This window comes from Crinia signifera, chromosome 11 (genome assembly GCF_055691185.1).
Source record: "Crinia signifera chromosome 11, ASM5569118v1, whole genome shotgun sequence".
Taxonomy (NCBI): domain Eukaryota; kingdom Metazoa; phylum Chordata; class Amphibia; order Anura; family Myobatrachidae; genus Crinia; species Crinia signifera.
The window spans coordinates 110,630,334-110,654,947 of record NC_139227.1 but is presented as its reverse complement, the minus strand read 5'-3'; the positions used below and the strand labels follow the sequence as shown (position 1 = coordinate 110,654,947).

The 24,614-nt window shown below is 43.3% G+C and overlaps 1 protein-coding gene across 5 annotated transcripts in view; it reads right to left on the bottom strand.

Moving 5' to 3' along the window:
• Positions 1–24,614, bottom strand: part of METTL15 (methyltransferase 15, mitochondrial 12S rRNA N4-cytidine) — a 203,283-nt gene that overhangs the window by 98,245 nt on the left and 80,424 nt on the right. The gene's annotated exons all lie outside the window — the stretch shown is intronic.

Sequence of the window (24,614 nt, the reverse complement as noted above, 5' to 3'; positions counted from 1 at the left end):
GAAAATAATCAAGCTCCCTGTCAAACTTTATTGGTTCAAAGTATCAAAGGGAAATAAATGGTTTGAGCAAATTATTTCTTGAAAAGAGAATTATTGTCGGACTGTCTCAAATTCATTTGCAAATCAAACCTTGGAAGTTCGCTCATCTCTAACTGGGGAAATTGTACAACGTATAAAGGAGCCAATGACTGGAAAATCTAATTAATATGTCATTTATTGTCAGCTCATCCCTTAAAATGAGACAACGGAAATCTGGAGCTCAGAGTGTCTGTAGGCTATCAAGAAAGGGGATTTCCGCATGTATTTAATATTTCCAAAATACCGGACATGATGGTCTAAGCTCTGTTCTGTGTTTTTTCAGCCATGTGATTGTATCATCAAATATAGATGATTTCCTACATTGCCCAGGGAAACAGCATTACTGCCGTCTACACGAAATACCGTTATATCGGCAAAGCAGCTTACGGGTTATACTCTACGCTAATGAAATTAACTAGCCTGCGCATTGATATAAATAATAATAATACTAATATGTTATTTATATAGCACTCAAAATAACAAATGTAGCCACGCTCATCGTTGCCGCACCAATTGCCACTTGGGACATACGTGGTGATTGGTGGGACCCCATCGCCACGCGCCTGAGTCCGAATTGCGGCCGCGGCTCATAGAACAGCATTGAACGGCGATGTCCCAGCGAGGTCATTCAGTGCTGTGGATGCAAATTTGGTGCGCTAAACGTAATGAACGGTGGCGATTGGTGATAGAAAAGAGCAAATACATCTGTACTTTACACACATCAACACATGGTACATTGTACAACGGATTTAGAATTACAAGTGCAAAACCACAAAAAAAGAATTAACAGAGACCCCCCAATAAGTATACTTCTGGGTTGGTGCAGACATTTTGGGCAATAACTTTGCACAGGTTGGCCATTCCACCCACAAAAGGTAACAGATGAGGCAGCCATCTTGGACGTACTATGTAGGATTACCCTGGGTGGAATAGGTTGAAGCCTAAAAGAGATGACACAAAGGGCGGTATTAAATCCCTATCCCAACAGTCAAATTCATGGCAGTTTTCAAACCGGTTCAGAACGCAACTCGGCAGTTAGTATACAATGTTCCGACTGTCAAAAATGGCCACTAAATTGTCGGAATCGGATGAGAATTTCCGTCTGAGATTGGACACAAACTTTGTTTCATGTTTTAAAACCTTGTTTCATGCACAAATTAAAATGTAGTTGTGTGCATTACATTATTTTGAAGTGTTTATACAACATAAATGCAAGATACCTTATTCAAATATTAAAATATTCCTAAATACGGAATAATCCATTATCCAAAATTCTTCTGGTCCCGAGCATTTTGAATAAGGGATAATCTATATGAAGGACCTGCACACAGGAATAGCTTGGGCTGGGATGGAAGTACATGGCAAAAAAATAAAGAGTACATAAGTTAGCATAATGACAAAACAATACATTTGGTAATATAAAAAGGAAAGTCCCTTTACGAGGCACCTTGTAGAAACTTCTATACAAGTTTGTATAAAAAAATATCAGAATATGTACCAGATGGACACCTAAGTTTACCCAGTTTAATCCAATATGGCTGCTCTGTGTCTGGGCCTGTTCAGCGGTTTTGCACTATGAAGGCTAACTGTGTAGCTGTCAGATTCTGGTGCCTGTATAGCACACACAATCTGTACCTGTTAAAACACACCCAATAACAAAGAATGCATAACATACAGTATGTGTCTTGATTGCTGATAGAGACCGAACCTGACCAAAGATTACATCGCATTTACGGATAGGCTGTTTATTAAGCCAGACCACTATACAATGGCGATCGGACCACATAGGCCACACCCTCTGACAAAGTCGTAGTGAATAACAAACTGCACTGGGCATGTCTTGGGTTGACGCCATGAAGCTACAATGTCATTAGATACCTGTGATTGGTCAAACACTGATCGTGGATTGTGAGGCAGGCAATGTTATTTATGGAAGCAGCATTGAATTGTATTGGATTTACAGTACGTGCTACATTGGATGCACCTATTTCTCGACTCTACATTATCTATCTATCTATCTACACTTATAAGCGGATTCAAACTAGAGATGTGCAGGCTCTGATTTACTGATTTCAAAGAAGGATCTTATTGGCTATCAACTGTCAACAACTGTCATGTGATTTGGGATATCCAATAAGATCCTGCTTTGAAATCAGAGTAAATCAGAGACTGCACATCTCTAATTCAAACTTCAGAAGGGGCGAATTCAGCTCGGTTTTTGATGGTGCGGATATGTGCAAGTGTGGACCCACTGTGTGACCACCTTCAGCAGTGACGGGGGGGGGGGGACGGGGGGGGGGACAGGGGAACGCCGAGCATGTCTGCCCCTAATTTTTTCACTTACTTATTTTCAAACTGGGAAAAAATAATTTGATGGTCAGCGACCATCGCATGAGGTTCCCGTACACATCTCCTGGCATGCTACCAAGGGTATGTGGGCGGCAGGGGTACGCTGTCTAGTGAGCATGTCTGAATCAGGCCCTTAATGAGTTTTGGCTGAAAGAGAAACCGCTGTAAAGTAAATTCCTCTCACTTCAAAAGAAATGTTTTACCTCTCAGAAAAAGTTTCTCCAAACGGAATGGCATTGAAGAACAGAAGGCCTCCCACATCACTTTCAACAATCTAAAACACTACTTCTGAATTTTTTTTCCTTGCGATCAACTCCAATTCGTTTTAATCAGATAGAAGTAAATCAAATTATTTCTGCATGTCCCTGCAAATAACAGAATGGAATGTCACACTGGTTCTATATAGTATGAGTCACAGTCCTTTAGTTAAGTTATGATTTTCTGACAGATTTACCCAGAGGAATTTTAGAATCCATTTATGATGGAACATAACAAAACAGAATCCCAGTTGCCCTCTGGGTTCAGCTATTTAACGCAAAACTTATAGCAGGTAAAATATAGAAACATCATACAAATCCATTTATACAATATCTAGAGTCTAATGTTTTAAAGTTATTAGGTTTTGGGCGTTTTGTTTGTAACCCCTTCTTAATCTGGAGGATTTGCTGCACCTCTGTGCACAGAACAGATTTTAAGTTCAGATGATCTTACCTATTTCACTGGAATTAATCTTTAATTTCTTAATTTAATCAGGTTCTATTAGGGCATTCTGTTGGGAGCAAATCAGTCAGACAATACAGGTTGAGTATCCCTTATCCAAAATGCTGGGGACCAGAAGAATTTTGGATAACAGATTATTCTGTATTTTGGAATATTGTTATATTTGAATAAGGTATCTTGAGGTATCTTGCATTTATGTTGTATAAACACATCAAACACATGAAATACACACAAATATATTTTATTTGTGCATAAAACAAGGTTTTAAAAATGAAACAAAGTTTGTGTACTATCTCAGGCACTGAATTTGAATGCCAAGCACTCATGTCCCTGCACATATTTAGTGCCAGTTACATGTTATTTCCCAAGTAGTGCCAGTTACAGATATACCCAGTAGGTTTTTAGCAAAAATAAAAGTACATTTAGGAGACTATGTTTTTCGGAATAATTTGGATAAGGGATACTCAACCTGTAGTCAGAAAATAAGCCCAGATCGCTCCATGTGTACAGGGTATAGCGATGTGTTGCGGTTGGCCGCTGGGATAAACAGTGCATGAACTGTCTATCCTGCTAAGTAGGGATGCCAATCCATTTTTTCCAATCCCGGAATTTGGGATTGAAAAATGCCCAATCCCAGGATTGGCTTCCCTAATTAGTAGTAGTAGTAGTACGTTTATTTATAAGGCGCCGCAAAGTGTCCGCAGCGCCGTACATAGCAAACAAAAAACAAATGACAAGGTAACGTACAGGGTGTGTTGAAAAATACAGTATAAATAGGGGTATAGCTGGTAGAAATAAAATCAGCATCAGTTCAGAAGTAGGTGTCAAAATTGTCGAGGAGACTGAAGATGAAGTAGAGGAAGGGAAGGACAGGACAGGAGGACAGGTGAGGTAAAGAGGTAGGGTGAGTACGTGAGGCAGGAGGACCCTACTCATAAGAGTTAACATACTAAAAATAGGTGGGTGGACGAACAAAAAACAACAGGATAAGTAGGAACGGAGGGGAACGGAGGCAGGATAGGAGGATCAAAAGAGTTTAGGAGGAGGGATAGGCTAGTCGAAAAAAGTGGGTTTTGAGGGAGTGCTTGAAGGAGGTAAGGGAATCAGAAAGCCTGATGGGTGGCAGGAGGTTGTTCCAGTGCAGGGGGGCAGCGCGAGAGAAGTCTTGGACACGGGAGTGGGAGGAGGTGATTAGGTGAGAGGTCAGTCGGCGGTCAGCGATGGAGCGAAGAGGACGGGAGGGAGTGTGGATAGAGATCAGTGAAGAGAGGTAAGGAGCGGTGGAGGGACAGGTAATTGAAAAAACCTGTCCCGGATATTTAATTACATGTGCGGTCCGGTGCACCGGTCATCCGGGAGGGTGGGGTGAAGACAGGAGCCTGGCAAGTGGGTGGGTAGGTGACCAATGCTTAAGCACGTCGCTCAGCACCGGCTCCCCCGTCGCCCCGTTTGTACGGGGCTTTACACCCTAAACCTTCTTGCTATTCCTTATTTGTAAAAAGACTAGCTATGATGAAGATATGTAGTCACCGCAGCTGTAATGGAGAGGTGCGGCACTTGGCTGAGAAATCCATGGGCTCTCGTCTGTCTACAGTCCAGCCATGCTCACGACAGTATATCCATGATGAATGGTTCTTTGAATCTCTAGCCCAATAAATGTGGACTCTTTAAACCCAACACTGATAAATCCATGACTGCCATCTTGTTTCACTGCCCATTTATGAGCCGGGAACTCTGGCGCATACATTACGTAAGAAAAATCAAAAGATCTTCCTTTGTAGAAGCCAATGAATTTACAAGGCAAAAGCAACCCGGTTTTGTCTAATAAATGATTAAGGATTTTTATGTTTTTTCATAAAAGTGTAATAAATAATGAATGTTAATATAATAAATTGTGTAAGCTAAAGTCATTTAAAAAAAAAAAAAAACAACACTAAACAAATCAACTAAGATATCACGATGTTGGTTTCCTAACTGCATATATAGTAGATGGCAAGAATTATATATTTATTAAGGCAAACATGCCAGTGTGTGTGTAAGGTTTCTTGCCTTCTTTGACCTCACAATGGCCCTTACTCCGATCTGTTTGCAGTACAAATTTATTTGAAAAATGGGCAAAATCATGTGCACTGCAGGCGGGGAAGATGTAACATGTGCAGAGAGAGTTAGATTTGGGTGGGGTGTGTTGAAACTGAAATCTAAATTGCAGTGTAAAAATAATGCAGTCAGTATTTACCCTGCACAGAAACAATATAACTCACCCAAATCTAACTCTCTCTCTCTGCACATGTTACATATGCCCCACCTGCAGTGCACATAATTTTGCCAATTTTCCAAACTAATTTGTACTGCCGGTAAGCAGTCAAGATGACATTAATATGAGACCTACTGGGTCACATATAACAGATAAGGATCTTGACTTAATTTCTAGGATCTTAGGTGTCACAGATGTGGTGTCAAACATATGATCTATTTTGTACTTTATATTACAACCAAAAGAAGTCATTACTTTGTCCCAGCAAATATAACGGTTGAATAGAATGCGGTCATTGATAAAGTAATCTGATAGATTGATTTCCAACAAATTCAGAAATCTGTTTTTAATACCGTCCTTACTTGATATGCTTTATTTACATAGATAACGTATTATTCCATTGCCATTATAACCCAACGTTTACCAGCACCCCCAGTAGATTCAGTAAGAGACACTGTACAATAGCTAAGGGTAAAATCCCCAGACGTTCTCGAGGATATACTTGCAACATAACCATCCTATCAGAGTCTGGTACATGAAATGAAACGTGCATGCTTCTATGATTTTCAGGATATGCTATTTCCATAGTGACATACATTTGGAAGTTATAAAGAAAATGATTGTACAATATCTTTCATTTGCATAAACAAGATTCATGCAAGAAGTGTTCGGAATAAAATGTTTTGTTCTGTTCATAAAAAAAAAAAAAAAAAGAAATGAAAAACTATTATTATACTTTATTATTATATCTGCACCTGGAGAGAAGAGAGGACTCACATAACCGAAGATTAGATGAATCAATTAACTAAGGAGTAGAATAAAAGTGCTCTTCAAAAAAGTTTCCTACTGTGTGTTGGATGTGGCTCAGAGTGTATAGTTTGAGGATCTCAAACGATGGGTCCTTAGAAAGAAAGCTGTAATGGGTTAAGTCTACAGTGTTATGCCACCTAGGAGAAGCTACAGGATACTGAACAAGTCTTTGCTCAAAATTGCCAGGAATGTAGGCATCTCAATATCAAACCTAGCTCATTAGTCAACACCCAATTCAGCTTAATCTTGGTCACGCTGAATCCTCTGAATTGTGAGGTTGAGTTTTAGAGGCACAGATGACTTACTAATTATATAAGAAAAGGATATTCTCACCCTGAAACGAAAGAGACTTTGGTATGAACCATAACCAATGTCAGACTGGCTTAATGGAAATGCCTGATGGGCTTCAGGTCCTGAAAGGCCTGCCCCAAATCCCTAGGGGCAGGTGGTCATCTAGGCCAGAAGCCATGTTGGCAATTACCTTCCCAAGCTGGTTCTATATTGGACTACCAGGAAAGGGCTGAAAGAACAGGTCTCTTTCTGTTTCAGTTGTTTCTCCTAGGAGAGGAGGGGTGAAGGGCTACACGGCCAAGGCTCTGCTAGATTTCTCGATGGCTATTCAATCCCCTGGAGACTTCACCGCTCTACATCACTTCCATGAAGCAGACTGAGGAGTAACATACAGATAAGTTTCAGTATCATATACTGTACTTTGTTTGCATTTGACTACTAGATCATGAATACACTGCAGTGTTTGCCCTAGAATATAATGCTATCCTGGTGGGGTCCTTCACACTATAGAAATGTTGAAATCCTGACCTTATATTGTTTAAACTCAAGATTATCAGTTTATATATTATTTACCACCTTCTTCAACGCCCAGTTTTCTGCAGCTTTTTTATCATCAATGTGTATATAGTTGGAGCGTGGGGCGGCTCATTAGCATAAGGGAACGCCCAGTGTTTCATTGGCATTCTCATGCTAATGAGCCGATAACGCAGTGCGGAGGTCGGGCAGATGACATCCCCGGATGTCAGCTGCCTGACCTCTTCCTTCAGAATGTGCATCTAAGGTTGCTCTCGTTGGTCGGCGACCACCGTATGAGGTGGGTGTTCCCCTGCAGGCTGCGAATGGATTTTTATGTAAAACATCCATTCTCATGCCGTGTGAACATAAGCGCTGTGCGAATGGTGGGCCGGCGTACCACCATTCGCAAGGCGGGATCTGGTTGACTCGCAATGATGCGAATTTGCATCCAAACGAATCGACCAGAATAACCCCCTTATGTATTAATGGTTTTGATTCTCACCTTTGTAGGATTCTCATTCAAACAAGCAGAACTATGCATTGTAAATTAAAAAAAACGACGAGTTTGGCCGGCAATCTACACGGCCGCTGAACTCGGATGCTATTTCATCAGGCCCAGAGTCTATTTCTCTTAATTTTACATTTTTCCTTTGCCAAACGAGGCATTACACCTAATAACATTGAGAGCATGGCCCTTGTTCCGAGAGTCTACAAATAGACTGTGCTGCATAGTCTATTTCTACTTTCGGGCATCGGGATCAAATCACGCTCGGGTACGGCTAAACACGGTGAAATTTTGATTAATTCGCTATACGATTTTGAATATATAGTCTAAACTGCAAGTCAAAATTACAAGTCAATGTACACAGCATTGCAGCAAAGTCAACAGCCAGCCACTGAATGTCATTTGCCATTTTCAGTTTAAACTGTGGGGTTATACGGTATATTTTGGATTTTGGGGGGTATATTTTTGATCTAACGGGTATTCTAAAGAAAAAAGAGCAATTGCCTTAAGATTAGAGTTGTGAGCCATCCCTGTGCTTTGGTCATGGATCTGTATTAGCGTTGTTTTTTGGTTTAGCACACCTCCCAGTTGCATGTGGCCCTTTGAGATGTTATGTCCTGTATCACATGAGACTTTGTTCTCTGCTGCCGGGATAGGGTCCGAGGCATAGGTTGTACATGCAGCAGGTCTGACCTCTGGGTACTTATGTAGTTTCACGGCTCCAGCATGGCGCCGTGCGTCTGAGTCCCCTTGCGGGGCTCGCTTCGCTCGCCCACGCTGCAGACTCGGTGGCTCGCTACGCTCGCCACGCTATCTAATATCAACTCCATGCCAACGTGGATAGTGGGGGTATGAACTATCCACGTTGGCATGGAGTGAAGTTTATTTATTTTAGATAGTTTGGCAAGCGTACCCAACCCGGAAGTAGCACGGCGCCATGCTGGCGCCGTAAAACTACACAAGAACCGACCTCTGCATTGGATCGTGCATCGGATGTCAATGACATACAATTTGGCCACTTTTCACCTAAATTCTTGTCCTAATCTGTCAGAATCGGGTGAAAAGTGGCCAAACTGGACTAGTGTATGTGGGCCTTTACTTTGCTCATGGTAAAATAAACATTCTTTACTAAAGCTCAGTATGAGAATGTGAGCTGATTTTTGATTCTCAATTACAACTGGGTAACACTTAATATTAAAATAAAAAATGTATTGTCACAAATTTCTAGCCTATATGTGAAAAAGTAACTTCCATGACGATCTCATATTTCAGCCAGTAACGTGTAATGGGTGGCAGCTCTGTGACATCACACTGATGCACAACTTGTACACAGTACTGAGACTATCAGAGACGTCAATCTTTGCTGTATTTCCCTTTCCAAAATCCTAGCAATGCATGGCACGTTTTCTCAAATAGTTTCCTTACTAAGACAAGGGTAAAGGCAGGGCTGTCTTAATGGCATTGTAGGCCCTGGGTAAAGCATCGCACTGGGACCCCTACACAACCATTCACAGGCAGATGTTTTTGAAAAAATTTCATAACTTACACCTCCTGCGTTCTTCTACCATCTCTCCACATGCTGACAAAAGGTGACCCACCTTTAATAAAGCTACCTAGCATAGTGAAATGCATTAGGCAACTGTTGAACACCCACAATCTGCTCAGATTTCCCGATAGCTGTCCGAACCAACCCCATGGGACTACACCAACTGGTCCGTATTAAGGATTTTTCTCCACCGATCTATCGCTACTTCATCTCCGGTGGATTCTCGGTTATTTGTGCCAACTTTGGGGTGGCCACACGGACACAGGCGGATGTCAGACATACCCTACGAAGGGTGGTAACTATTTCTACAGCTTTATTCCATTTAAAAACTCAGGGGTATTATATGAACGGACTCTGGACAATTCAGTTACCTTGTGGGTGTCCTTATTATTAAAACTTTGCACTTATATTTTAATGTCGTTTTAATTTATGTTTTAGACTATATTTCATTAAAAACCATGTAAAAGATCATCCAAACTCTGATTGGTGAATATCTCCAGAGATCCAACAATCAGCATGCTGAACGCCATTCACTGTCTACCTGTGCAGCATTCTCCCCTGTAGCTCAGAAGGAACTAGCCTTGGGGGCCGATAGCAACGGCACAACCCTTCTCAAAGGCCCCCAAAATTATGGGGCCCTTGGGCAGTTGCCCAGTAAGCCCTTGCATTAAAATGGCCCTGGGTAAAGGAGATGCGGACAGTCACTTATATTTATTTATTTACAGTTTATTATATAGCGCATCATATTCTGTTGCGCTTTACAAACAGACAGTGATACAACAAACAGGGTATTTACAGACATTCAAAATGTAGAAGGGCCTTGCTCGCAAGCTTACAATCTATAGGGAAATAGGCATTGATACATAAGGATAGATACTGTATTCTTTATTGCATCAATTCCACCAGAATGCAAGGTTCTGTGATTGGTTCTGGAATTTGATAAGCTGCCTGAAGTGATGATTATTTGGGGAACGCTTATAGGTTTGGAGACTGGAGGAGAGTCTTATTGTGCTTAGGAGGGCATTCCACAGAGCGGGTGCAGCCCGAAGAACCAGTTATATGTAACAACTAAGCGGCAGACTAGATGGGCCAAGTGGTTCCTATCTGCCGTCAAATTCTATGTTTCTATCTTAGGAAAATGAAAGAGTTATAATGGACAATATTTATTTAGGTGGGAAAATGTTCACTTTATCTGAGACTATTCCGAATGAATCTTCCAGATCGCAGCAGACGATGGAATGTGAAACTAAGGCCCTGAATGTAACGTTAATACAGATCCGTTTGGCCTATTTGATTTGTGTGTAGGCAATAGAAAAGTAATAATAATTGTTAGCGGCCCCTCACTCTTTAACTTGCCGGCACCAAATCAATCATACCTAACATACAACGGTGTGCAAGCACTTCATCTGACATTCTGACAGTCTAACTATTTCTCACTGTAATATATTCCTTCCCTCAGCTTAGCCTATCAATTATCTCAGGGGAAAGACATGGAAACATAGATTGTGTTTGTTTATTGAAACAATCTGATTTCAGATTTGTGCTGCCTGTTTGTGATTAAGCCGTTCTCCCTGTCACACACATTGTAACCAGAAAATAACAAGTTGGACGCATTATCTTCATTTCATACATGTGTGTGTTTGACAAAATATTCTTCTCTCATCAGCCTGACAGAAGCCTCACATCGTTATCCGGTGCGGTTACCGATCGTTCACTCTGGTGGTGGACACTAGAGCGCTTCCGGCACGATTTGCTCTGCATATCTTCTGTATGTACTCTTGCGCGCTCCAGCGGGTCACATGTGTCATCGTCTGGTTGGCTGTGCTGCACACCACAGCATGTCTGTCGTTAACGGTAACCTCACTCGTATGGACATGCTGGACGAGGGAGGGATACTTAATGACGCGCGGGAATGCGCATCGTTAACGACTGGGAATGTACACACTAGGCGAAATTGTCCACAATATCGTCTAGAGCTGGGGTAGCCAACTCCAGTCCTCGAGAGCTACCAACAGTTAATGTTTTCCAGATCTCCTCACAGAATCATAAGTGAACTAATTACCTCCACCTGTGAGTACACCTGTGCAGCAGCTAGGTTGTCTGGAAAATGTGAACTGTTGGTAGCTCTTGAGGACTGGAGTTGGCTACCACTGGTCTAGAGTGTATGTAGCTTAATTTACTGCTAGTGTCCATCCCAGAGTTTCAGAAAACCTGCTACTGCAATATCCTTGAAGCATTGTCTAATTCACTGGTACTGTCCAACCCAGCATTCCAGAAAACCTGCTACTGCAATATCCTTGCAGAATCTCTGGACTCACCTCCGATGCTGTACTGTACTTGTTCCAGCCCGCGCCCCCTCCATTTTACTGGGGCCCGGATGACCTGTCGGCACTTCTGTGAAAAAGTCCAAGAATTTTAAACCATGAACTCATATCTCAACTTAGCCCGGATTCATAGACAAGTTCAGTTGTGACACTTTGGACATTTACATTACGGTAACTTAAATGGTCTTCTAAGCACTGTATGATCTATAGCCTACTGTACCTAATTTCTAATTATGCCCCCTGAAAAAGGGAAGTTCAGAAAACCAGTGGGAGGGAAGGAGGGACAGCGGTTATACATAAACAAGACCTGCCACTGCATATTTGTGCTATTGATTACAGTATGTTCCAGGTAGGGGAGGGGCGTTATACACAAAGTGCACCAAGCTGGATAAAGACTTTGTGGGACCCGGGGAACCGAGCAGAGATGTACTACCTCCTGGGCAGCGATAATGTAGCAGCCAGTCCACGCCTAACTGCCATGTTACAGGCTGTTATCAAAATGACAGTTAGCAGCTGATTGAAAGAGTATGTATCTCCAAGGCTTAGTACATCTGCCCCATAGTCAGATGAATTTTATCATGAAAGAAATATTTACCAACAGAGGAGTAAGGGGTCAAGCACTGGAGTAATAAGCAGCATGGCCCAAAGCTGTGCTCTTTCGCCTTTATTTGGAGAGTTGCACACTAGAGGCCACCCAACTGACCAAATTACTCCTTTGTGTGCTAAAAGTTGTCAAAACAGAAAGAGAAAGCTATTTTTGCAGGGACACTGATCTGTTTCAAACTTGCTGGATAAGGAGAGGGGGAGCTGGGAAGACAGAGAATGGATGCAGGAGCAGATAGGGACTGGGGGTGGGGTGAAATTAAAAATTGGCACAGCTCAAAGTGAAGGTGCATTGCAGAAGCCGTCATCTTGACGGACGTTTAACTAGTTCACATATAAACTGTGAATGCCCCCAGCTGTGTGTTACGGTCTCCTGATAATTGCTGACTACCTGAGGTCTAGGAGAAACTTGGAATTGTGCTGCTGTGACAGGTGAACTTTAATTACTTATTAAATAACTCATTTAAGGAGAGAAAAAGTCTGATATACAGTAAAAAGGCATTTAGCAAAATCTTAACATTTTGACGATGTTGGCCAGAGACAACTGGTAAAAAGAAAATTAAGATTTGCTCATTAAAACACTTTGGAGCAAAGCCAATTCCACTACCTGAGCCCAGGCACCTGAGAGTCCCACACAATACACAGTGACCGCAGCTCTTCATATGGTAGAGAATTAGGCCATATATACCAATATCTAAGAACAAGAAAGACCTTGTTTTAAGAAAGAGTGCTCTCTATTGAACAAGTAGCTTCACATATGGACCCTTCCTCCATTGCAGGAAACAATGACTTTCCTCAGGGGTTCCTCCGGTCCAAGTTGACTTTATTAGGACAGACATAAAAGCTTCTTGAGAGACTGAAATGTTAGACCAAAGATTTGTTTTAAAATAACCTAGTGCTATGGAATCGGCTTACTGACAGTGCTCGCGCCTACTGTTAACACTACTATAGTTACTGCTAGATAATGGGGTTCCTCGCACCACGCTATCCCTACTATAGTTACTGCTAGGTAATGGGGTTCCTGTCACCATGCTATCCCTACTATAGCTACTGCTAGGTAATGGGGTTCCTGTCACCACGCTATCCCCACTATAGCTATTGCTAGGTAATAGGGTTCCTCTCACCATGCTATCCCTACTATAGCTATTGCTAGGTAATAGGGTTCCTCGCACCACGCTATCCCTACTATAGCTATTGCTAGGTAATGGGGTTCCTCTCACCACGCTATCCCCACTATAGTTACTGCTAGGAAATGGGGTTCCTGTAACCATGCTATCCCTACTATAGCTATTGCTAGGTAATAGGGTCCCTCTCACCACGCTATCCCTACTATAGCTATTGCTAGGTAATAGGGTTCCTCTCACCACGCTATCCCCACTATAGCTATTGCTGAGTAATAGGGTTCCTCTCACCACGCTATCCCTACTATAGCTATTGCTAGGTAATAGGGTTCCTCGCACCACGCTATCCCTACTATAGCTATTGCTAGGTAATGGGGTTCCTCTCACCACGCTATCCCCACTATAGCTATTGCTGAGTAATAGGGTTCCTCTCACCACGCTATCCCCACTATAGCTATTGCTAGGTAATAGGGTCCCTCTCACCACGCTATCCCCACTATAGCTATTGCTGAGTAATAGGGTTCCTCTCACCACGCTATCCCCACTATAGCTATTTCTAGGTAATAGGGTTCCTCTCACCACGCTATCCCTACTATAGCTATTGCTAGGTAATGGGGTTCCTCTGACCATGCTATCCCTACTATAGCTAATGCTAGGTAATGGGGTTCCTGTCACCATGCTATCCCTACTATAGCTATTGCTAGGTAATAGGGTTCCTCTCACCACGCTATCCCTACTATAGCTATTGCTAGGTAATGGGGTTCCTCTCACCACGCTATCCTTACTATAGCTATTGCTAAGTAATAAGGTTCCTCTGACCATGCTATCCCTACTATAGCTATTGATAGGTAATAGGGTTCCTCTCACCACGCTATCCCTACTATAGCTATTGCTGGGTAATAGGGTTCCTCTCATCACACTATCCCTACTATAGCTATTGCTGGGTAATAGGGTTCCTCTCACCACGCTATCCCCACTATAGCTATTGCTGGGTAATAGGGTCCCTCTCACCACGCTATCCCCACTATAGCTATTGCTGGGTAATAGGGTTCCTCTCATCACACTATCCCTACTATAGCTATTGCTGGGTAATAGGGTCCCTCTCACCATGCTATCCCTACTATAGCTATTGCTAGGTAATAGGGTTCCTCTCACCACGCTATCCCCACTATAGCTATTGCTAGGTAATAGGGTTCCTCTCACCACGCTATCCCTACTATAGCTATTGCTAGGTAATGGGGTTCCTCTGACCATGCTATCCCTACTATAGCTAATGCTAGGTAATGGGGTTCCTGTCACCATGCTATCCCTACTATAGCTATTGCTAGGTAATAGGGTTCCTCTCACCATGCTATCCCTACTATAGCTATTGCTAGGTAATGGGGTTCCTCTCACCACGCTATCCCTACTATAGCTATTGCTAAGTAATAAGGTTCCTCTGACCATGCTATCCCTACTATAGCTATTGCTAGGTAATAGGGTTCCTCTCACCACGCTATCCCTACTATAGCTATTGCTGGGTAATAGGGTTCCTCTCATCACACTATCCCTACTATAGCTATTGCTAGGTAATAGGGTTCCTCTCACCACGCTATCCCCACTATAGCTATTGCTAGGTAATGGGGTTCCTCTCACCACGCTATCCCTACTATAGCTATTGCTAGGTAATAGGGTTCCTCTCACCATGCTATCCCTACTATAGCTATTGCTAGGTAATAGGGTTCCTGTCACCATGCTATCCCTACTATAGCTATTGCTAGGTAATAGGGTTCCTGTCACCATGCTATCCCTACTATAGCTATTGCTAGGTAATAGGGTTCTTCTCACCACGCTATCCCTACTATAGCTATTGCTGGGTAATAGGGTTCCTCTCCCCATGCTATCCCTACTATAGCTATTGCTAGGTAATAGGGTTCCTCTCACCACGCTATCCCTACTATAGCTATTGCTAGGTAATAGGGTTCCTCTCACCACGCTATCCCTACTATAGCTATTGCTAGGTAATAGGGTTCCTCTCACCATGCTATCCCTACTATAGCTATTGCTAGGTAATATGGCTCCTCTCACCACGCTATCCCCACTTTAGCTATTGCTAGGTAATAGGGTTCCAGTCACTGTGCTATCCCTACTATAGCTATTGCTAGGTAATAGGGTTCCTCTCACCACGCTATCCCTACTATAGCTATTGCTAGGTAATAGGGTTCCTCTCACCACGCTATCCCTACTATAGCTATTGCTAGGTAATAGGGTTCCGCTCACCATGCTATCCCCACTATAGCTATTGCTAGGTAATAGGGTTCCTCTCACCACGCTATCCCCACTTTAGCTATTGCTAGGTAATAGGGTTCCAGTCACTGTGCTATCCCTACTATAGCTATTGCTAGGTAATAGGGTTCCTGTCACCGTGCTATCCCTACTATAGCTATTGCTAGGTAATGGGGTTCTTATCACCGTGCTATCCCCACTATAGCTATAGCTAGGTAATAGGGTTCCTGTCACCACGCTATCCCTACTATAGCTATTGCTAGGTAATAGGGTTCCTCGCACCGTGTTATCCCCACTATAGCTATTGCTAGGTAATAGGGTTCCCTCTTACCGTGCTATCCCTACTATAGCTATTTCTAGGTAATAGGGTTCCTCGCTTTCAGCCTAGTTCTACCCGGGTTTTTGTATCCGGGAAATACCTGGGTTTTGGGGGATTTTCTGTCTGAAAGTGGTATAAATAACCCAGCATAAGGACTACATGTTACTCGATTAAAACTGGACATGTCTTTTGAAGCTCTAAAACGCACTGCAACACTTAACTAAACCACATGAAACAAATCCAATTAAAAAAAACAATAAGAAAAAAAAAACGAAAACATCTACACAAAAGAGAAACTGCAATGAATTAGGTTTAATATAAACAAAGTTTAGGTAACTTTTATAAAGGTTCTTTTTAAAGTAATGTTTTGTTAGTAAAACAATATTTACTGGATTAAAACCATCTTTCTTATGTTTTCCATTACATATGAATTCCATTTTAGAGACATTAGATCATTAACAACATCGTAACGGCTACTTGCTTTATGAATGGAAATTCGAAACGACCTTTCTTTAACAATTGATGACAGGAATTTGTTGGGGTTTTTTTTATGGGAAAGAACTGTGCTGTAGCAATCTGTGAATAATGTGGAGCCCATTTGTAAACTGTAAAATTGGTTGAATGGATGAAATAATTGCACACTGTGAAGCTATTAAAGTGGTTTAATAATACAGTACATCGAGACGGAATCGCAAACGTCTGAAAACTGTTTAAAGGGAAACTCTACACAAGAAAAATATTACTTGTGCCCAGTTATGCTGCTTTCAGACGGCATAACTGGCTTTGACCCTGTATTTGAAAACGTTTCCAAAAACGGGTCTGCCAGGTAAAACCCCTTTCACACCGCATCTCTTAAATGGTATATTACCGTTTAAATGCCGGTTTTTTTACATACCTGGCAGACCCGTTTTTGGAAAGTTTTCAAATACAAGGTCAAAGCCAGTGGTCTAAGCACGGTCCTCCCGGCCTACCCATTGCCCGATGCACCCCATATACCGGAAATGAGCAGCAGAAGGTGTGCAGGAGCCAGGCAGTGCTGCACATTGGATACACACAGGGCGGAGACTCAGGAAGCTGTGAGCCGGGCTCTCCGACTCCTGCTGCTCTCGGGGTCTGAGGCTGAGCTGCTCCTCACTCCTGAGTGACGGGCATGCATCCCACTGCCGCTGTATATACTGATGCAGTGACGGCGGTAGCGGCTTCCCTGGGAACAGCACAGCTACGGTGCCGCTGGATGTCCCCCTCCCTCTTCCTGGTACCGGCCAACATATAACAGATACCACAAACCCCCCACCCCCACCAGGCAGCGCAGCCCCCCCTCCTACCTGGGCAGCGCAGTGCAGGAAAGGGAATGATCGCGCTGGGGGCAGGGGGTACTAGTACTACTAGTTCCCATCCACTTTAAGGACCCTGCCACTGATTTAACATACACTGCAGGGACCCCCTGCTCCTGCGCTGCCCAAGTTGGGGGGGACCAATAGTGGTCCACTTATTAGATATGCTCAGAGCGGACCATTATTGGCTGGGTCCTAAATACCGTTTCAGGCCCAATTTTGGTGCCAAAATACCGGGTCTGAAACTGGTAGGACCCTGCATTTTAACCGTTTAGCAAAAATTTTTAAATTGGTTCTGCACCTTTCAGACCACACATATAACCGTTTTGAAAGGTTAAAAAGCGGCAAAATACTGGTTCAAAATTGCGGTCTGAAAGGGGCATTACAGACTTTTCAAAATGCTGACATATCCATGTTAATAAGAAACACAGTTACAAAATTTTTGTACGTACGGTGTCTACCCCCATACATCAGCGAGAAATTGCATGTTGATAAAAAAACTAAATGAATGTCCAATGCGGAGCTAAAACAGTTGGTATCGGCAAATCGTGACTTTTACCATGAGTATGCTCTGCATTTCAGCATTGATATACATATGAGACCTTTGCTACAAGCACCAAAGCAGAGATTTAACATGCATATATACATATACAAGGTGTGTCTATTAAATTTCAGGACTGGGGCTAATACAACGGAATGAATAATAAAAAACAAACATACGTTTAATAGTCCTCAAAATAATCACCTCCGGCACTCACACGGCAGTACAAATTCTGGAAACGCGCTTCGTAGTCCTCTGAAGATATGCTTCGAAGTTGAGCGGTTATGTCCTGAAATCGATGCCCTTCCAGAGCAGTCTTAAGTTTTGGGAACAAGTAAAAGTCAGGAGGTGACAAATCAGGAGAATACGGAGGATGATTAACCTCTACAACAGTCATGTCCAACGTTGGCCCTCCAGATGTTTTGAAACTACACATCCCAGCATGCTTTGCAATAGTTTTGGCATTCTCTAATAGCAAAACTGTGGCAAAGCATGCTGGGATGTGTAGTTTCAAAACATCTGGAGGGCCAACGTTGGACATGCCTGCTCTACAATGTCATGTTTTGCCAAAAAGCGCTTCACATTGAGAGCACAGTGGGGCCTCGCATTGTCGTGCCGTAGGAGACAGCTGCCTTTATCCTTATTCGCTCGCACACGGTGTACTCGTTTAACTAACCGATGCAAAACAGCTTCGTAGTACTCTTTGTTGACAGTTTGATTAGGTGGCACAAACCGTGACACGTGCTCTAATGAACCACATTATATATATATATATATATATATATATACACATACATACATACACACAAATACACACACAGACACTTGTTTACTTGTATAAATATAAAGACTGGCCTTTCCATTGTATATTTTTAAGGATTTTACACCCCCCTCACCTTCACTTATATAGGGTTATTCAATTGCCCAGCTCGACAGATATTCGACAGGCGGAATTCAATGGTCCGCCTGTCGAATGTCGAAAAAGTGGGCGTGTCGGAAAAAACGTCCATGGATTGTTGAGAAACTATCGTAAATTCGAGAAACAAAACCGATCCGACTTGTTTTAAATTCGGATCTGTTTCGTCGAAACCCGCCTTCAATGCTGTCCGAAATAGCTGTGACATTGAACACCGTCCTTAATGTGCTCCCCTGCCCTTTCCCTTACATACATATAGCTGGCCTCTCCAAGTCATGCAGAGAAAAATATTCCTGTTTATTCCAACTTTCTTTTGTTACTTTAAATGACTCCGCCATATCTCAGACTTCAAAGTTTCCTCTTTCATACATTTGAGATTAGATTCTCTGAAACGTTAGGCTCACTTGTCATTTTCCGCAACCTACCCCGGTCTAGGATAGCGATGCAATACGTGTTCAGCCAAAATGAGATTTACGCATAGAGAGTGTTACATGACTTTCAAACTAAATAGATCATCTCCAGCAGATGTCTGCCGACGTGAACCCATAACAAGGCCTACAAAGAAACTCATTTTCCGCAGGTCATTATGCTGGCTAAAATCATATATTACACTAACAGAATATTATGGGGACGCTTTGTGTTTTTTGTTATCCATCTGGATTTCTGGCTATCCCTTAAATGAATGAGCAAAAATGAATTCTCAAAACAAATGAATAAAAAAAAGTCTAGAAATAAATGTGTTTGAATACATTTATGGAAGCTAGATTCCTTTTTAGGATGGATGTAGATGGTGTAATTAGCCTGCAATGTGGTTTGAATGAAAAATGGCGTACTGCATGTGTAAGACATTAAGGCTCATTTACAACCGGCACAGAGTACTGACCCACAATGCCTCTGTAGACGCGTCTCTATTCATTGTCATACACCGCTTCATGCTCCTTGTAAAGACACCATAAAATATCAGTCTGTGCCTACACTTATGGTTAGGGGAATATTTCGGGAAACGTGGAAACCGTTTTTACGGTTACTTCAAAATCCAAACAACTTTGGCTTCACATTGTTTTGTCATTTTAGTGTATCTGCTATATTTATTTAGCGCTTTGGTTTAGATTGGTTTAGGTCCTGTCTCTGTCATTATTATCCGTCACTCATGTTTGAATGTTTTTTATTTTATTACCTCGGTCAACGGATGCCCAAACATATGGAGACTGGGAGAAGTGCAACAAAGAGTACAAAATATGGGCCCGATTTATCCTCGATGTTCTGGGTCTGCTCAATATGTGCATGTGCGAACACCTCCGGCGAGTATCACACTCCCACTGGCGGGAGGGAAGGGGGCGGTCAGGGGAACACCCAGCATTTTATGCACACACATGGGAAGGCCCTGCTCGGGACGGGCGGCTGACCTCATGTGACATCAGTGCCTGTCCCCTTTTTGGCTGATCTGCGGCCAGAATAAAAGTCTAGAATAATTAGATGGTGGGGAACCATCGAATGATTTATCTCCCCTTTGACCACATGCGATGGGGCATGTTAGATTGTGGGGGGGGGGGGGGGGGGAGTTCAGCCGGGTGCGGATTACCTGGTTGCTAAGCAGCGAACATATACAGCATAGCGAACAAGTCTGAATCAGGGGATTTGATATGAAATCCCGACGGTCAAAATCCTGATAGTCAAAATCCCGACAGGAGAAAACGTCGACATGACTTTCGGTCGACAGGGGTTTTTTCACTGTTTTTGACCCGAAATGTCAACACAGTCGACATGGACACAGTTGGAAGTAAACCGCAGCCCCTCGCAACACTCGCTGCACTCAGCACACTATTTTTTCTCCCTCCTTACCCTAGTGGATGGTAGGGCATGAAATACCGCCTGTCGGCACATGTCGGGTCAAAAAACAGTGAAAAAAACCAAGTCGAACTCACGATCTGTCGACCGAAGGTCATGTTCACTTTTTCTCCTGTCTACTTTCTATATGTCGGGATTTTAGATGTCGGGATTTTGACCTTGTCGGGATTTTGACCGTTGGTCAATGGTTGTCGGTATTTTGACCGCATCCCAAATCAGGATCTATGTCCCAATAACAGTTGAAGTGGTAGATGGAAAAATCTAATCCTGTGTGTGAAGAAAAGGGAACACCCCATGATCTTCTCCTTTTATAGGATGTAGAGAGTATGCCACCAGCCGCAATCATTGCTCACATGTAATCGCTGCACGGGGGACTTTTCTAGATCCCCATACACACTAGGCGATAAAATGAGCGATATTGGTCATTATATCGCCCACTGTGTATGCCCTGCCCAATGGCCGATGTGCTATGATCGATTGCGAAGACCGCGCAGAATGCAGCTTGCCCCCTCAGCAAGTCCCCGGACAGAACCTGGCGAGGTGCTGGCACTGACAAGTGTGTACACATACTGTAGAGTGACGGTGGGAGGCAACGTGTGGGGGAGCGGGGCCATACATGGTTAATAATGTTTCCCTTGTCCGTAAATGTTGAGGTGCGGAAGGGGCTCGTTAATATACGCAGGTGCGCGCATTTTTCATGATATTAAGGGCACACACTAGACCATATTGTGAACAATATCTCTCAGAAAGCCCTTTGTGTATGGGGCTTTCCATCAGTTACAATTTGTATTATAGTATTTTTTACGTTTCGCTGCCTCGACAGTTATAACATCAGAATACATTATGGACCTTATTCTGGTCCATGCGCACCAGTGCGAATTTGCGCGGGTGCGCAATGTTTTTGAACAGTGCTGTGCATACCTCCCAACTGTCACGATTACAGCGGGACAGTCCCGATTTTCGGGTCCTGTCCCGCTGTCCCACCCGCGGCAGGCATTGTCCCGCTGCGGGGGGTGGCAGTTGGGAGACCCCCCAATCTAATAGAATAGACGCTGTGCGCATGCGCACAGCGTCTATTCTCGTATGAAAATGAGGTTGCGGCTTATTAGCATAAGCCGCGCCCTCATTTGCATACACCCGCCCCCTTTTCGGGCGCTTCGCCGCGCGAGTGTCCCTATTTCCCCAACACAGAAGTTGGGAGGTATGGCTGTGTGCGAGCAGCCAAGGTGAACAGATTGTTCGCCGGCCTCTCGCACACAAGACTGCATGCAGGGTGTGTGGGGAGGTGGGCCCGGGGGATGCAGCCATGAGAATGGGCAGTGTTTCATGGGCGTTCCCATGGTAAATCACCCAGTGATGTGGGTGCCGGGGGTGGGCAGCTGACATCACCGAATGTAAGCTATCCGCCATATTATCCTCGAGAACACATGCAAAACTAAGACACCTGAGAGTGTTTTAGTGTTGCCTATACCTACCTACCACAACACTTGATGATCAGCAACCAACGAATACATACCCTCCAACATGACCCATTCCATTAGGTACAAAATGCTCTGTACCGGGACTTCCCTGCCAGTGGCAGTTGCAGAGGTGGGGCTGCAGCACAGTCCAATATTCACATATGGGAGCCACACCTAATGCCACCCCAAACACCACTGTCCTGGACTCACTGGCAGTGGATGTGACCCCCCTCTTTGAATTCTGGACTGTGCTGGAGTCCAACCTCTGTAACTGCTACTGGCTGGGAAGTCCAGGAACAGAGCATCGGGTACCTAACAGAATGGGTCATGTTGCAGGGTATGCGAATGATGTGGGTTTGGCCCCGTAGGATGTGTATGGATGTTTATGCTAACATCCATTCACAGCCATGCGGCTGAATTCGGACTGCGAATGGGGGGCGGTGGCATATGCGAACAACCCCCTTTGTGTACAGGTGTTCTTTAGAGATGTTTATGCAAATATTATTACCACTTGTGGATTTTTGTATATTGGAGTAATGTAATGCTAGATGATTTGCATACTTCTTTCTTACACACACACACACACACACACACACACACACACACTGAGGCTCTTCCCTGGCTTGCACAGTAAAATTGCCCCATCAAATGCTAAACGTGAGAAGCATTATATCACAAAGAAGAGCAGAACATTACACTAATGAGCTGGACTTATTACTTATTCTGCATTATGGAACTTTAGAAGTTTAGCATCCAGTATTCCAAGTTAAATACTCCCACTTATGTTACTATCCCACAGTCTCAGACAAAGTTGGTTTACACCAGCTCAATTACACAGAACAATCTGAAATGGCTGTCCACGTTTTATCTGGAGAGGCTTATTATGGTAACAAACAGCCTATGAAAATGAGATTGATGGCAGGCGGATCACTTTCATTTGGTTAAACGTACAGTAGGGGGTCTTTTTCCTGTCACCTGAAGTTCATGGCTGGATTCAGTTTACAAGTTGTTTAGTGATCTTCAGTATATAAATCTCACAGCTGTTCCTCTATTATGAGCAGACTGGAAATGTATTGCTATCTAACACCCACTGGCAGTAATGATGCCACAGATTACACATCGCCGGCATTAAACGGAATAATCGCTTCACTAAATGTTACATTACTTAATAAAAAAATATGAATACCCCTGTATCACCGGTATTTACGTGGCAATAACATTTTTACACATATTTGTCGCCGCTTTATAAGTAAAACGTAACAATAGAGATACTTCGTTATATTATTTTGCATCAATTGCACCATACTTCTAGGTGTGCCTGGTCCTGTAATACCCCTTTCATACCGGCCTCCTGGCAATTACCCGGGATTTTTGAGTGCAGGGTGCAGCCTGACCCCAATTTACACCACCCGCACCTCCTTGAAAAAGACCCGAGTAGGGTTGAAACGTGTCGGAGTTAGCATGATCAGAGGAGACCCAGTTGGAGGAGAGGTGCACCGGCAATCGCCTACTGGTTTCCAGTTCCCGGGACTGCCTTCATGTATGAGCGTTTATTGAGAAATCCTCTATTTGAGTTCTCCACCATCTCCGGTAATCCTCTCCAACATCGGAGATTATTCTGTCACCATATTTCCTTTTTTTATTGTGTGATGTAATTTCATTAAAACTGTATTACGTTATTTCTGGTCATCTATCTTTTCCATTTCCATACAAACGGGTTCATTGTATGAGATTAGGACCTGAGATTATGAAGATTTGACGCTGGACATATCTACTGTATGAGCGTTTAATCAGAGATGCGGAGAAGAGGAGACACCACCCCCATATAAGGGACGCATGGTATTCCCCCCTCCTTCCCTGATTTTTTGGTGAAGGGACGCACTTCCCTATGTGGAAACAGACAAGATTGTCTCCTGCATCCTCCATGACCCATTGATAATATATGAGGTGGAGAAGACACTGACCGGCAATGAAGAATGATGAGCGAAGCTAGCTAGGCAAGAATATTTGCTACACTAATTGGGGTCAGCATGCTCAGGTGTCGATATCAACACCCAAAAAATGTGAATGCCCCATGTCTACATTGTCTTGTGTCAACACTTTTCCTTTCACCATTTCGCGTGTCAACCTTGGGTTGGCTGGTGGGTTCCAAGTCACAGATGTCATGTGGAGGCTCACCATTCGGGGAAGAGAATCAATGTAAAAAAAAAAAAAAAACTTGCCAATCATACGGCAGGATTCAGAGATGTGGCTAAGGAATTCACATAGGCAGCAGGTGTTCAAAAATATGCTAATGCTGCAGCCGCCTGGAAATGGATACGCAGCAGTGGTGGCCGACAATTGATAATCAACCATCTGTGAAACTCCCAGGTCTTGCAGAAAGCCTGCAAGAACTGAAATGATAGCACCATGCTTCCCACATACAACATCGCAGATGTAGGTTGCAACATGCCCTGAAAACAATTGCAACATATCAGCTTTTCTGCCAACACTCCATGCAACGGACCTCCCATGGGTCAACAGGTTGACCCAAAAATGAAGTTGACAGGGTCAAAAGGTCGACTTGGGAAAGGTCGATAGAGTCAAAATGTGAGTTTTTCAAATATTTGGGTGTCAATGTCAACTGTTGACATGGACCCCAATTCGTGTAGCCGGTACCCCTGATGCTTTGGGCTCAGTGGTCTCTGCTTGCCTACATGGGTGGTGAAGTAAGAACAAGCTGGTTTAAAAGAAATTAATCATAAAAAAACTCATGTCGACCTTGTCCATTGACCTTTTTCATTTTTACCCTATCCACTTATCGCACGTTGACCG